The 15,972-nt window shown below is 44.6% G+C and overlaps 5 non-coding genes across 5 annotated transcripts; 3 read left to right on the top strand and 2 right to left on the bottom strand.

Moving 5' to 3' along the window:
- The first annotated feature begins 709 nt into the window (after positions 1-709).
- LOC135023957 (U1 spliceosomal RNA) lies at positions 710-873 on the top strand. The gene has a single exon (XR_010220834.1). It is a non-coding gene; the product is annotated as a U1 spliceosomal RNA (small nuclear RNA).
- A 152-nt stretch (positions 874-1,025) lies between these two features.
- On the top strand, positions 1,026-1,188 carry LOC135024184 (U1 spliceosomal RNA). Its single transcript, XR_010221033.1, has one exon. It is a non-coding gene; the product is annotated as a U1 spliceosomal RNA (small nuclear RNA).
- A 671-nt stretch (positions 1,189-1,859) lies between these two features.
- Positions 1,860-2,023, top strand: LOC135023970 (U1 spliceosomal RNA). Its single transcript, XR_010220847.1, has one exon. It is a non-coding gene; the product is annotated as a U1 spliceosomal RNA (small nuclear RNA).
- Positions 2,024-8,652: 6,629 nt separating this feature from the next.
- On the bottom strand, positions 8,653-8,768 carry LOC135024201 (U5 spliceosomal RNA). The gene has a single exon (XR_010221047.1). It is a non-coding gene; the product is annotated as a U5 spliceosomal RNA (small nuclear RNA).
- Positions 8,769-9,054: 286 nt separating this feature from the next.
- LOC135024256 (U5 spliceosomal RNA) lies at positions 9,055-9,171 on the bottom strand. The gene has a single exon (XR_010221101.1). It is a non-coding gene; the product is annotated as a U5 spliceosomal RNA (small nuclear RNA).
- Between the last annotated feature and the right edge of the window lie 6,801 nt (positions 9,172-15,972).

Raw genomic sequence — 15,972 nt, 5'->3', positions numbered from 1 at the left:
TTTGTGTTTCCCCTGGTCGGCTCTCGTATAATTCAGATCTCTTTGTCTCAGGTCTCTCTCCAGCCTAGTTTGCTGTCTGTTTCCACTTCTCTTTTCTTGAGCCGCTGCCTTCTATGCCCTTGTGCACTCTCCTGACTTCTCCTGTCTGCTTACTTTGTGCCTTCCAACGCACAATGCAAACTACAGGTAGTGCTGCAGGGCCCACACCCTTTTACTTGCCTTTCAGAGCAGCTCTGGAGCTGTTACAGTGCCCAGCTGCTGCAAGAAATCAGCTTGAATGCTTCAGGGGCTGGGGCATAGCCAACATGAGCCCCACACCGACGGAGGGTGGAGGTGTTTAATGCGAACTAAGGGTCATCCAAGCGCCGCAAAAGGCCGCCATGCCCTGCATACCCCTTTTCTCTTTTCATATGCAGATGAGGGTTCCAGCCAACTTTGGCCCACTGCTTGGATGACATCACCGTATGCAAATCCGTCTTCTGCAGACCTTTTCCCAGGAATGCTTGTACTAGTTGTTGCATTTGGTTTGTTGTTTGGGGGTGCTTCAGTATTAGGCAGCCTTCTGCTCTCCCATGTTCATCTGAAAATATGTGTTCTCCCTGCAGTTGTTGTCCCCAGATGAGAGTTCCCTTGTGCTGCCTCAGTTGAATCTCCTTTACTTGACAGAGATGTGCCTGAGCAGCGGCCCTCCCCAGCCCTATCCCAAATCATACTTATTTTGCATAGGAGATACCATTGTCATGAAGATTGTTCTCCCAGGGTGAGGTTCATTCATTGCATTCTGGGTATGCTGACCCCTGTGATTTCCCCAAATGTGGGAAACTCGACTGCATTATTTGTGGTAGTGGGGGACTGTGTTTGTGCTTTCCTCTGGTCAGCTCTGGTAAAAGTCAGATTTCTTTGTCTCAGATCTTCCTCTAGCCTTGTTCTTTTTTCGAGAGTTTCCTTGTGCTGCCTCAGTTGGAGCTCCTTCACTTGACAGGGGGGTGCCCGAACAGCGACCCTCCCCAGCTCTAGCCCAACTCCTACTTACCTGCCAGGTGAGATACTATGATCAGGAAGGTGCTTCTCCCAGGGCAAGGCTCACCCAATGCACTCTGGGTGTGCTGCTCCTACGATTTCCCCAAATGTGGGACACTTGATTACATAATTTGTGTTTCCTCTGGTCGGCTCTCGTATAATTCAGATCTCTTTGTCTCAGGTCTCTCTCCAGCCTAGTTTGCTGTCTGTTTCCACTTCTCTTTTCTTGAGCCGCTCCCTTCTATGCCCTTGTGCACTATCCTGACTTCTCCCGTCTGCTTACTTTGTGCCTTCCAAAGCACAATGCAAACTACAGGTAGTGCTGCAGGGCCCACACCCTTTTACTTGCTTTACAGAGCAGCTCTGGAGCTGTTACAGTGCCCAGCTGCTGCAAGAAATCAGCTTGAATGCTTCAGGGGCTGGGGCATAGCCAACATGAGCCCCACACCGAAGGAAGGTGGAGGTGTTTAATGCGAACTAGGGGTCATCCAAGCGCCGCAAAAGGCCGCCATGCCCTGCACACCCCATTTTTATTTTCATATGCAGACGAGGGTTGAAGCCAACTTTGACCCACTGCTTGGATGACATCACCATATGCAAATCCATCTGCTGCAGGCCTTCCCCCAGGAATGCTTGCACTAGTAGTTGCATTTGGTTTGTTGTTTGGGGGTGCTTCAGTATTAGGCAGCCTTCTGCCCTCCCATGTTCATCTGAAAATATGTGTTCTCCCTGCAGTTGTTGTCCCCAGATGAGAGTTCCCTTGTGTTGCCTCAGTTGAATCTCCTTTACTTGACAGAGATGTGCCTGAGCAGCGGCCCTCCCCAGCCCTATCCCAAATCATACTTATTTTGCATAGGAGATACCATGGTCATGAAGATTGTTCTCCCAGGGTGAGGTTCATTCATTGCACTCTGGGTATGCTGACCCCTGTGATTTCCCCAAATGTGGGAAACTCGACTGCATTATTTGTGGTAGTGGGGGACTGTGTTTGTGCTTTCCTCTGGTCAGCTCTGGTAAAAGTCAGATTTCTTTGTCTCAGATCTTCCTCTAGCCTTGTTCTTCTTTCGAGAGTTCCCTTGTGCTGCCTCAGTTGGATCTCCTTCACTTGACAGGGGGTGCCCGAGCAGCAATCCTCCACAGCTCTAGCCCAACTCCTACTTACCTGCCAGGTGAGATACTATGATCTTCACTGTTAGGGCAATCAGGATGTGGAATTCCCTGCCAGGGAAGGTGGTAATGGCGGACTCTGTAATTGGATTTAAAAAAGGAATGGATACATTTCTGAATGAAAAAGCTATCCAAGGTTATAATACTTAAAATATCAACATGGTTAATCCGGGGGTAACATGAGTTATAGTAGTTAACTAGTCATAAAACATTATTCAGCAAGTATGTAGAATCATCACAACTTAAAACAGGTTGAACACGATGGGCAATTTGCCTCTATTCAACCTCAAAAACTATGTTACTATATGTTACTATATTACTATGTTACTGTAGTATACAGAACACCACAATGTAATGAGCAGTGATAGTGAGCACTGATGAGGATACTAGAACTGACACTGAGCAGCAAGATGCAGCACTGGACTATTAGTAATGTACTGTAGTATGCTGAGCACCACAATGCAGCACAAGACAATGAGCAGTGATACTGAGCACTGATGAGGATACTACTGAGAACTGACACTGAGCAGGAGAGACACACTACTAGTATTACTGAGCAGCAATAAGTAACCACTGATACTGAGCACTGATATTGAGATTTCCACTGAGAGAACATAGCCACGTCCTCTCCGCTCTCTCTTCAATGCACGAGTAAAAATGGCGGCAACGCGCAGCTCTTTATATGGAATCCGAATCTCGCGAGAATCCGACAGCGGGATGATGACATTTTCCCTTGTTCAGGTTTTCCGAGTCAGGCGGGAACAACCGAGCCTGCCTCGGACCAGTGTAAACCACGTGGAGTTCGTCGGGAATTCGGTTCTCGGAGAACCGAACCCGCTCCTCTCTACCTTATACCCATCAATTTTTTTATTTTCAATCTAAGCCCCTGCAGTTTTCTGTAAGCATCTGCTTCGCTATGATGATCAACAAGTCACAAGGGCAAACACTCAGGGCTTGAGGCGTAGATCTTAGGACCAGCTGCTACAAGCATGGCAGAGGTGTCACTATCACTGGTGACACCCAGAGAGGTGGCGAGGGAGATTGTAATGCAGTGCGTGCAGATAAGCAGTGCAATGGTAAAAAGGAGGCATGGTTTCATAGGTAGGGGCGTGGCCTGGTGGCCTGAATCTACATTTTGTTGCTCCGGGTGTCCCGGGGGTTGGGGGCTGCACCCGGGGACTAGTGTGTGTGCGGTGCTGGCTCCTGCACAGTGACAGTGCATGGCCACCGAGCATGACGCCTCCATTCTTGACCATGCTGTAATTGCAGTCGCACTGCAGTTCAGCGTGATCATATAAAATGGTGTAGCCTCCTGCTGGTGCAGACTGTATGTGCGCGCAGGAAGCCGCCACCATTTTTGTGATCACAGCGGCTGAATGTGATGTCATACAGCCGCTGTGACCACGCCCCCTGTGTCTCCTCCGTTGCAGACCCCATTTTGAAGCCTTGCCCCCGCACCGCTCCATCCCTGACTTGGAAATGGAGTGTTGCTGACCCCCCTCTCCCCCCCCCCCCGCCCCGATTGACAGGCAGAGGCGATCGCATTCTCTGCGGGGTGCCGCAGAAAATGCAGGCACATGCGTATGCTCTTAGCAATTTTTGCAGTTGGATCGCTTATTGTGATTGCAATCCAACCTGAATCAGGCCCTATTACCTATCACAATGCGCTGCGGGCAGTACAAAATTGGGTTAATATAGGAGTAAAACTCCCAGACCTGTGCTCCTTAACTGTACCTGGTGGCTAGTGGAGCGGCTGCCCAGTAATCAGTGTCCACGCCAGTGCGCACACGGTCCACCCCCTACGGCCACGCTCCCCTTCATCAGCGGCCTCGTGATCCGGAAGGGCGGTGTGTGTGTGACTGACCTTAGGAAGAAACTGGAGCCTCCGCTGCAGTGACCCAGCAACCAGGGCACGGGAGTATACAGCGCCGCTGGGAGTGATGAAGCTGCAGTAAAGATGTCTATTAGACCTAGCCTGCTGCAGCCCTTGTAGATTCTCATAAAACAAGTTCTTCTTTTCTTGTCAAAATTAATAGCTAAGAATAGGCTGCTTGAGGCAGGCCCCTGTTAAGAGGCCTGCTACTGAAGGCACCAACTACAAACTGAGCTCCCTGTTCATGGAAGCGGGGTTATAGAGGAGAATGCACTGAGCATCTTGGGAACAGTCAAAAGCTTTGAGCCGGTTGGTGCCTCAGATCAAGATCCTACTCTACACCCCAATGTGAATACTTGTGGAGTCCAGTGTACCCCACAGAAGAAATTAATGTGTCACACCCATTGGCAGCAACCTTAGAATAGCTGCTGACGGGCACAATTGAGAAAGGAAGGGGGGGGGGGACATTTGAATCCAGCACATAGATGCAATTCAAATATGTAATTTGTACCTTCCTATTTTAAAATATAATGGATGAACCTCACCCTGTGAGAACAATCTTCATGATCAAGAGATCTCATATGCAAAATAAGTAAGAGTTGGGATAGGGCTGGGGAGGGTGGCTGCTCGGGCAGCCCCTCCCCCGTCAAGTTAAGGAGATTCAACTGAGGACGCACAAGGGAACTCTCGTCTGGGGACAACAACTGCAGGGAGACCACATCTGTTCAGATGAACATGGGAGGGTGGAAGGCTGCCTAATATTGAAGCACCATCAAATATCAAACCATATGCAACAACTAGTACAAGCATTCCAGGGGGAAGGTCTGCAGAAGACGGATTTGCATACGGTGATGTCATCCAAGCAGTGGACCAAAGTTGGCTGGAACCCTCATCTGCATATGAAAAGAGAAAAGGGGCATGCAGGGCATGGCGGCCTTTTGCGGTGCTTGGATGACCCCTAGTTCGCATTAAACACCCCCACCCTCCTTTGGTGTGGGGCTCATGTTGGCCATGCCCCATCCCCTGAAGCATTCAAGCTGATTTCTTGCAGCAGCTGGGCACTGTAACAGCTCCAGAGCTGTTCTGTAAGGCAAGTAAAAGGGTGTGGGCCCTGCAGCACCACCTGTAGTTCGCATTGTGCGTTGGAAGGCACAAAGTAAGCAGACGGGAGGAGAAGTCAGGATAGTGCGCAAGGGCATCCTTTTCTCTTAGTCCGTAGAGGATGCTGGGGTCACATTAAGAACCATGGGGTATAGACGGGATCCGCAAGAGACATGGGCACTTTAAGACTTTCAAAGGGTGTGAACTGGCTCCTCCCTCTATGCCCCTCCTCCAGACTCCAGTTATAGGAACTGAGCCCAGGGAGACGGACATTTCGAGGAAAGGATTTATTGTTAAACTAAGGTGAGCATCTTACCAGCTCACACCTTAAGCATGCCGCAGAACGTGGCATTCAACAGAACACAAGCCAACGGCATGAACAATTGCAGCAAAAAGCTGACCAGAACCATAACACAACATGTGTATAACCACAAGTAATAACTGCAGACACAGTATGGACTGGGACGGGTGCCCAGCATCCTCTACGGACTAAGAGAAAAGGATTTACCGGTAGGTATTAAAATCCTATTTTCTCATACGACCTAGAGGATGCTGGGGTCACATTAAGAACCATGGGGTTATACCAAAGCTCTTGAACGGGTGGGAGAGTGCGTACGACTCTGCAGCACCGAATGACCCAACTTGAGGTTATCATCAGCCAAGGTATCAAACTTGTAAAACTTAGCAAAAGTGTTTACTAAATAGCTGCTCGGCAAAATTGCAATGCCGAGACTCCCCGACCAGCTGCCCAGGATGAACCCACCTTTCTAGTAGAATGGGTCTTCACCTATTTCAGTAACGGCAATCCTGCCGTGGAATGAGCATGCTGAATCTTACCACAGATCCAGCGCATAATGGTCTACATGGAAGCAGGACACCCAATCCTGTTGGGAGCATACAGGACAAACAGAGCCTCTGTTTTCCTAATCTGAACCGTTCTGGTGACATAAATTTTCAAAGTTCTGACCACAGCCAGAGACTTTGACTCAACGAAGGTGTCAGTGGCCAAAGGCACCATGTGGAAAGATGAACCACCTTCGGCAGAAATTGTTGACGTGTCCTCAATTCTGCTCTATCTTCATGAAAGATCAAATAAAGGCTCTTGTGATACTGCATGGTTTGTACTGTTTTCCATGTGCTCCCAGATCTTTCAAGCAAGTAGCATGGTCAAGAAAGTTCTGTTTGAAAAGTAACAACATTTACTGTCATTGTTATAGAATTTGGGAGAAAAAACAAGAAGAAATCTGCACTGTTGACGCACTGGACAGAATGAATGAATCATAAAATATAACCTTTATTAAGTATGTATTAAAATTGGATAAATATTAATATTATTATCCCAAACTGCAGTGAAACATAAAGGTTAAAATCACAGAACTAACATACATGTGCATAAGAAGAATAAAGAGATGTGAAAAAAAGGTTTAAAAAGCGTGTCCATGTGTGATTATTTTTGAAGGCACAACCCTGGCGGGGTTGTTTATATAGATATATATGTTGCTAATAATCACTTTCTAGCGTAATGTTATTAAATAGCTGTTAGTATCTATGTCGTCAGGTACCACTGGGTCGTATCCTATATACTCCCTTCACTCAATAGGGGTTACCTCCCGGGAAGCCATCCCCATTGGCGAATTTGTGGGGGTGATTGAGTATAACCGGTAAGCTAACCTCCAATTTGTGGGGTGCTTAGGTAGATGGGGATCACTTATTTCTCTGTGTCCCCTAAGACTATATTCCTAAATTCAATACCATAGGGGGATAGCTTTCTATATCGGATAAGGAATCACTTGATAGGGAAATCTCTATGCATCATGGAAAGATCATATTTATTAATATCCAAACTAAAAAAATGATGAATACCTTTAATTTAGCTGTTTAGATATAGTTAATTGGCGAGATATACCAACAGGTGCGGTTGCCTTAAGGAATATGGCAATTCCAATATAAATAGCAGCCCTCCTTCATATAATCAGCCAGATCTTATTAAATCTGGTCCAGATATAGCCGTTCAGATATACTTAATTGACAACATATATCAATCGGTGGGGTTGCCTTAAGGAATATAGCAATTCCAATTCTCATATAAATAGCAACCTTCCTTCATATATTCAGCCAGATCTTATTTAATCTGATCTAGGCGTAGGCAATAATGCTTTCCTTAGAGGTATAGCCACCTCAATTCTTATTAGGAAGCAAAGTGTCTGTCATAATGGTTTATCCAATTCATCTAAGAAATAATATATTCCATGTGTCAGAGATTCATTACTCTCTATTTACACTGTTAAAGAGTTAATTCTTATTATGTTACAGTGTAATGAAATTATCATATAGGGAGATGTGGCAATTCCATGTGCTATATATATAATAACCCTTAGTGGTCCAGATTCCACAATGAGGAATTTTCTTATAAACCGCTGAAACACACAGCTGTTTGACTGACTTCCAAATATATCTATCTCACTTTGTAACAGTCTTATGATAGAGAAACTGTTACATATTCGGTCACTTAGTTATCTAAAGGTAAACAGACTCAGTGTGAGGGTAATATAATATATCAAATGCGCTGTCAATAATCGTGGTAACTGGTGTAATAATGTGGTATATTGAGTATGCTAGTAAGGCATATAACTGCTCTCCAGCCTTTAAGTGTTACCAATCAATTTGTTACACTGTAAAGGATTTATGGTGTCCTGTTAGGACATGCAGCTGCTAGGCTGACTCAAAGATTTATCCATTTGTAACAATTATGTAACAGTTATATACATGTTACTGGTATTACATAGAAATAGTATGACACAGGCCAGCAGTCCCATGTGTCTAGATTCCACAATAGGAGATTTTCTTTGTCTTATAAACTGCTGGAACACACAGCTGCTAGACTGACTTCAAATATATATATTACTTTGTAACAGTCTTATAGTAAAGAGACTGTTACACACTGTCATTTAGTTATCTCAAGGTTAGCAGATTCTGTGTGAGGATAGTGTTCTGTTAGAACATGCAGCTGCTAGGCTGACTCATAGAAAATGTATCCATTTGTAACAAATGACACATACAGCATTAAATTAATATCTATAGCAGCCCATGTGACATCTCTACTCTTATCATAATTGTCTGGTTATTGCCAATCTGGACAGCAGGAGTGATATATATTCACTAGTCCCAATATCCCATCATATAAATATACCCACACTGATATACTTTCTTATCAAGAGTTATTAGTAGCTATCTGTATGCACTTTAGACATTGTAATTGCTAAGTGACATCATATCTAGTGTATTCCTTTCTTATAGCTCAGCTTCTATTCCCTATTAGTGGAGACTAACAGCTAACATCATAATCATATATTTTTGTTTTATAACATTTCACATGAGTCAAATACACGAGGACACGCCGTGCCCTACACGCGTGTTTCACTGCATCTATGGCAACTTACATTAAAGCTAACAAGAAAGCACACTCGTTCTGTCTTTAAACAGATAAAAGAAACCCCAATAATATGGGGCATGCAAAAATTTAGATAAAACTCAGTTTTGCTCCTCTCCACGGAAATCTTTAGTAAAAGGCGAAAGATTTGTTCGTTCTGAAGAGAAACCAGAGCATGACCAAGATTCCACCTGTCGCCTGAGTGCCATGCCAGCAGTCCTCATTCAGCTCAAAGTGAGCACCCAATATGAAAGAAAGAAAGCAGATTTCTCACCAGGCTTCCCCTTGCTATAAGCATGGTTTGTACTCTTTTCCATGTGCTCCCAGATCTTTCAAGCAATTAGTATGGTCAAGAAAGTTCTGCTTGAAAAGAAACAGACATTTACTGTCATTGTTATACAAATAAACTTACATTAAAGCCAACAAGAAAGCTCACTCGTTCTGTCTTTAAACTGATAAAAGAAACCCCAATAATATGGGGCATGCAAAAATTGAGATAAAACTCAGTTTTGCTCCTCTCCACGGATAATCTTTAATAAAAGGCGAAAGATTTGTTCATTCTGAAGAGAAACCAGAGCATGACCAAGATTCCACCTGTCGCGTAATAGAGCGCTTGCTACAACAGGGTATTCTGGTAAGAACGTCCAGCACTGCCAATAGTCCCATCTTCCCTGTGAAAAAGAGTGGGGGGAGGGGTTACCGGCTAGTGCAGGATCTAAGGGGGATCAACAAAATAGTTGAGAGTCAGTTCCCCGTAGTGCCAAATCCAGCTGTCATCCTTATGCAAATCCCTCCCACTGCGAAATTTTTCACTGTTATTGACCTCTGCTCCGCTTTCTTTTCGGTACCTCTGCACCCTGACAGCCAATATTTGTTTGCATTCACATACAGAGGAGTCCAATACACATGGACTCGATTACCACAAGGTTTCATAGACAGTCCAAGTATATTTTCCCAGGCTTTGCATGATTGTTTACAGTCTTTCCAACCAGAGAGTGGATCAGTATTAATACAGTACGTGGATGATCTACTACTGTGTTCTGATTCATTGGAAGCATCCCTGAAGGATACGAAACAGCTCCTGTTTCATCTTTCAGACACAGGACACAAGGTTTCCAAAGACAAGTTGCAATTATGCCAAACTAAGGTAAAATATTTGGGACACTGTCTAACACAAGGACTGAGACACCTGACCACTGATAGAATTCAAGCAATTAGAGACATGACTCTGCCAAAAACCCAGCAACAGATCAGAACATTTTTAGGAATGTGTGGGTATTGCCGTAACTGGATCCCAGGGTTTTCCATTCTAGCGTTACCTCTGCAGGAGATGGTCTCCTCAAACAAACCTGATCGGATTTCGCATACAGACGAGTCCGAGATGGCATTTGAGAGACTTAAACAGTGCCTAACGCAGGCACCAGCATTAGGTATGCCAGACTATGGGAAACCCTTTGAGCTGTACGGAACAGAAAGTGCTGGTTGCGCGGCAGGCGTCTTAACCCAAAAGCACGGTGATGCCAGCAGGCCAGTAGCATACTACAGCGCTCAGCTAGACACGGTAGCGCGATCCCTCCCCACATGCTTGCGAAGCGTCGCTGCGATAGCATTGCTAGTAACGAAAAGCGAAGATGTAGTGCTAGGTCACAACCTCACAATTCATACACCACATGCAGTGTCAGCCTTGCTAAATTCTGCCCAAACCAGGCACGTCTCATCAGCGCGGTTTACAAGATGGGAATTGGCACTAATGGCCCCCGTAAACATCACCATAAGGAGATGCAGTGCATTAAATCCTGCAACATATCTCCCAGGTGTGCCTGGACAGGCACAAAGGGTGGAGGATGAGAGTGGTGGGGAAGGAGAATTTAACACACAGGAGGACACACATGATTGTATGGAATATTTGACCCAAAATTTTACCGCAAGGCCTGACATCAGTGACAACCCGCTGGAAAATGTAGATCTAACTTTCTACACGGACGGTAGTTGTCACAGACAGTCAGACTCGGGAGACTTGTGTACTGGATACGCAGTCGTAGATGACCAAGGCACCATAGAAGCGGAACCGCTAGGCCCACCTCACTCAGCCCAGGTTGCTGAACTGGTCGCCCTAACCAGAGCATGTGAATTGGCTAAGGGCAAATCAGCCAATATCTACACCGACTCTAGATACGCATTCGGGGTAGTCCATGATTTCGGAGCCCTATGGCGCCTCAGAAATTTCATGACGGCAGCTGGTACACCGGTAGCGCATGCAGCTCACATCAAAAGGCTTCTAACAGCGATACAGGAACCCGACAGAGTGGCTGTTATCAAGTGTAAAGCACACACATATAGCTAGGACCCAGTATCACTTGGTAACAGCCGAGCAGACGAAGCAGCTAAGTTAGCAGCTGGTACCCCCAGACAGACAGACACCACACAACTGATGGTATTTAATACCATCAACACACAGAAGTTGTGTGAAATGCAAAATTTGTGTTCCACACAGGAAAAGGCAGTCTGGAAGGCGAAGGGATATGGCCAGGAGTCCTCAGGACTCTGGACGGATGGACAAGGTAAACCGGTGGCCCCCAGAGCATATCTTCCATGTTTAGCTGAGGCAGCTCACGGGCTGACTCATCTGGGCAAGGAAGGAATGTGCAAGTTGGTAAGAGCATATTGGTGCGCCCCAGGATTTTCATCTCATGCAAGTAAGAGAGCAATGTCATGCCTTACCTGTTTGAGAAAGAATATCGGAAAGGCAATACCAACAGAACCATCTCATATCCCACCTGCAGGCGGTCCTTTCCAGGCAATACAGATTGACTTCATTCAATTACCCCCTTGTCGAAATTTGAAATATGTACTTGTTTGTATAGATGTGTTCTCAAATTGGGTTGAAGCATTCCCGGCGGCCACAAATACCGCTATGTTTACTGCTAAGAAAATTGTGCAGGAATTTGTATGTAGATATGGTATCCCTAGAATTATCAAAAGTGATAGGGGTACCCATTTTACAGGTGATGTCTTTCAAGGAATGTGTAAGTTGATGGGAATTGATAGCAAGCTGCACACTCCATACCGTCCACAGGCGAGTGCGAAGGTGGAAAGAGTGAATAGCACTATTAAAAATAATTTGAGCAAAGTTATGGCAGAAACAGGATTGACATGGCCAGAAGCTTTACCCATTGTACTGTACAGCATCAGAACCACTCCCAGGTCCCCTCTTAATCTGTCCCCTTTTGAAATCTTGTTTGGTCGACAACCGCATGTTATGATTAACCCTCAGGATGATTTGAAGTGTAACAATGAAGTGACTGTAAAGTACCTGGTTAATATGAGTAAACAGCTAAGGAATCAAAATAATAATTTGAAGTTGGTGATTCCTGATTTACCAGAAAGTAATTGTCATGACATTGAACCTGGGGAGTATGTAATGATACAAAATTTTCTACGCTCAGGTTGCCTTATTGACAGATGGGAAGGACCATACCAAGTCTTATTGACTAGCACTACAGCATTGAAAGTTGCCGAGAGAGAGACTTGGGTTCATTCGTCCCATTGTAAGAAGGTTGCTGATCCAGAGAGGTCCCGTGATAAGGAACAGACGGTAGAGGACGTTGTATCACTGGAGTGTCTGTTCCAGGAGGACTGAGGCGGCACCTGAGCATTGAAAATCACAAGATCAAAAGCAGTTGTCGATTCCCTGTTCCCTTTTATTGTTTTTCTCCAACTTCCCATCCCCTCTCCCTCAAATTATTTTCCCCCCCTTCTCATTCTTCTTCGTTTCCTCCTATAAGATGGACTTGCCCCAAGAGACTGTGATCCGGATTTTCCTGTTGACCATGATGTTGACCAGAGCAGTCTGTTCCGGCGAGAGTACCATGGAGGTCGAGAGAGGTTCTGGAATGGGTTCTGATGACAGAGATGGAGGCGTAGTTTTCCGAGAACAACATAATCAACAAGCAAAGGCGAGTATCAGAAAACGATCCGATAGCATTGACAATAGAAGGAATTGTGAAGGATTGTTAGCTGAAGAAAACTGTATCTGTAGGCTCTGTGACAACGTAGTCGAGGATGGGTGCATTAAGAAATGCCAATCCAGTTTTAATATCCACATGGACCGGCATCCCTTGAGTGACTATCACTCCTTAGTGGGTAGCGTGTTAAATCAAACAGATTGTTGGGTATGCTCTCAAGTACCTCAAGGTCATAGCAAATCAGGACTAGTACCATTTCCTTTAACGATAGGGGAGGTACTTGAGCTAAGTGGTGGGAGACCGGTGGACAGGAGGTTTAATATCTCCAGTCCTCCTAGTTTGAAGCTCCACCAATATCATGTGGATAGATCCCTCATATGTTTTAACATTTCCAATCCCCGAAAGCCGGGAAATTGGGAAGTGTCATGGAGTAACCAAACCATGACCTTTTCATATAGAGCAGATAGAATGCCGACAGATACAGAGCTTATACGCCACATAGCCAGTAGAGGAAAATCTTTCCGGTATAGGTATACCCTAGGAAGTAGGATTACGAGAGTTGGAGAGGTATCACCAGGATACTGTGCACATATCGTACAAGCTGATACGTGTACTAGACAGATGGGAGAATTAGGGTTAGGAGATTTCACATGGAAAATGTGTAATATGGTTATGTCCTACTCCGTCCCATATGTTCTCCCCGATGATGCATATTTCATATGCGGGAGGAAGGCGTATAAGTGGCTTGCCCCAAACTCTGAAGGATTGTGTTATATTGGAAAAGTATTGCCTGAGGTAATGACTGTATCACATGCCAAAATGAAAGACATACACCGTGTTGCCCAAACTCCTTATACTCACACCCATTACGAGCACGTAGTTAAACGGCACCTGATAGAAAGAACAGAGCACCCGGCCTCTGACATGATCCATGAATCCACCGGGATTCAGTTTCTACTTGCGTTAGACCTCACTCGCACCGCCAGAGGAGTGTTGAATTATAAATACATATCTGCGCTCGCAAATTTGTTAGACAATATCACAGAAATGTATGATGACACGTTTAGGTATACTGGAAGAGAACTTCAAGCTTATAAAACAGAACTAGTTCAGCATAGAATGATTCTCAATTATCTCACAGCAGTAACAGGTGGATATTGTGTCACACTGGCAACGCAGTACGGCGTGAAATGCTGCACATATATAACGAATAGTACCGAGGACCCGGTCGAGGTCATAGACCAAAAGATGGACGATATTCTCCAATTGAAGTGGGAATTTCGCAGGAGACACAATCTCACCCTTGCTGCTGTGAGTAATGAGCTGACTAGTTGGGTGTCATGGTTGAACCCGCGAAATTGGTTCTCCGGTTTAGGAGAATGGGCTCAAGGAGTTATAATGGATGTAGGGAAGTTTCTCCTATGTATCTTAGGTGTTATCATAACGATTGGCTTGATATTTAGATGCGGTCAGGCTTTAACGAAGTGCAAACGAAGTACCAGGGTGATGAGTTTAAGGAGTGAGGAAATTGTAATGCGATTTCTACGGTCCGTTTCTTTCACCTGTTTTTCCGTTTTCCTCTGAGGTAAAAAGACCCACTTGGACGAGGAATTTGATGAGCCGATATACAGACAACAGATGGATTAAAGAAGAAGTTTTGACAACCTTATACACAGATTTTTGATGAACTATGCCATAGATCCCCAGTTTCCCTAGAAATTTTAAAATTACTCTAGCCCAACACTTTTGTAAATCTATGGACATTGACAAAGCTTTTTGCTCGCACCTTATGGGCAAAAGCACAAAGAAGACTGCATTCAACAGACACCAAACAAGACCTCAATCGACGAATGTTCATTAACCTGACATAGAATACCACTGCATTTACCGTAACTATGTATTTTCTTCATCTCTACAACCTTCAGGTAATTACACACATAGTATAGGGAATACAGGCACAGATATCAGCAATCACATATTCCCCCATTCATGTATCATCAACTAAAATGTGCTCCCCATTTTTGTTACAACCAAAATCCGAAAAAAGCTCGGTAAAGTTTGACAGCCCATCCACAGACCCGTACCACGGGATAAGAAGGAATTCAAATGTATACTTCGCAATACCTCAAAGCTTGATTTAAAACACGTACGGCACGATGATACATGACCCCCCAAACATGGATTCATACACACATGCTTCTGCTATCTCACTAGGTCATACCCTTTTCCTACCTTCTCCTCTCCTCCCCTACCCAACCATGTAAATGTATTAACCCCTGACATATATTTTTCTCTTTTTGAAATGTTTTAGGAAGTGGCAGTTATTGTTGACTGCCAAAGGGTGGACTGTCAAAGTCAGAAAAATATCACGATGCACACTGCCATATTTGCACCTCATATGTGTCCCTGCTGCGCATGCGTGCGCTCTACCGTGCGTGCGCATACTCGCTGTTGCGGGCACCCGCAGGCGCACGGTATGCACATTTACGGTAGAGATTGTGTGCGTCTAGCGGGCGACTCTTTCGTTACATATTTTCACCATATAATGCATTTTGTAGATTATGGTCCCTTTGATAGATTCTGAAAGTTTAGTTAATGTAGTATGTTCCTGGACAGAGAGATCCCTCATTGTTTGATACGAAGGGTCAGACAGGAGTAATACAGTGGTGTTTAGTATCCATCGGAAGAGTATTTAATTAGCAATATTCCGGTGTTGGTTTGAAGCGGATCAATCGCTCGTGCGAATAGTTATGGACATAAGAAGTTTATGAACATTTACTGTATTTGCACTTACTTATCCATGCGGCGGGAAACCCAGTTTCCCTCCCACCTGAGCTGTTGGAAATAGTCACAGCCCACCTGTATGAATCAACCTATGACCTTTTGTTATAATGCGAAGACGAATTCCTGTGTCCAATGAACAATGAGATTGTAGGGACCATTGAATTGTATTGTGTGTGGGGCATAAATAGACAGGCCGATCACATCCAGCACTCACTCTTCATCGGTTATCATTGCTGAAAATCGGGAGCTGGATGTCCAGAGGCGCATGCGATCGTTTCCTTTGTGCGTAAGTTTTCTCCGTAATCATATTGTCTTTTCTTGTTATTATGGGCCATATCTTTCTCTCTCTCTCTTCTCTTTCTCTCATTTTCTCTTAAACGTACTTGTATTGTATTTACTGTGTAGTTACCTGGTTAGTTAGTCTATGTTATATTGTAGTGTATGACTTGTATTGTATTAATTCTTTTGCAAGTATAACATTCATAATATATATATTAGGCGTTGGACCCTAAGCACGGTATTTGTGTATTTCTTATAGTGTTAAGTATTCTCAGAGCGTCGGTGACGCTCGAACAGCTTTTGAGTTAATAAGGTTATACAGTGTTGCATTTACACCCTATCTCTACACTAAG

This window comes from Pseudophryne corroboree, unplaced genomic scaffold (assembly GCF_028390025.1).
Source record: "Pseudophryne corroboree isolate aPseCor3 unplaced genomic scaffold, aPseCor3.hap2 scaffold_403, whole genome shotgun sequence".
In the NCBI taxonomy this organism is placed as follows: Eukaryota; Metazoa; Chordata; class Amphibia; order Anura; family Myobatrachidae; genus Pseudophryne; species Pseudophryne corroboree.
The sequence above is the reverse complement of the archived record's forward strand: the minus strand, read 5'-3'. Positions and strand labels throughout refer to the sequence as shown.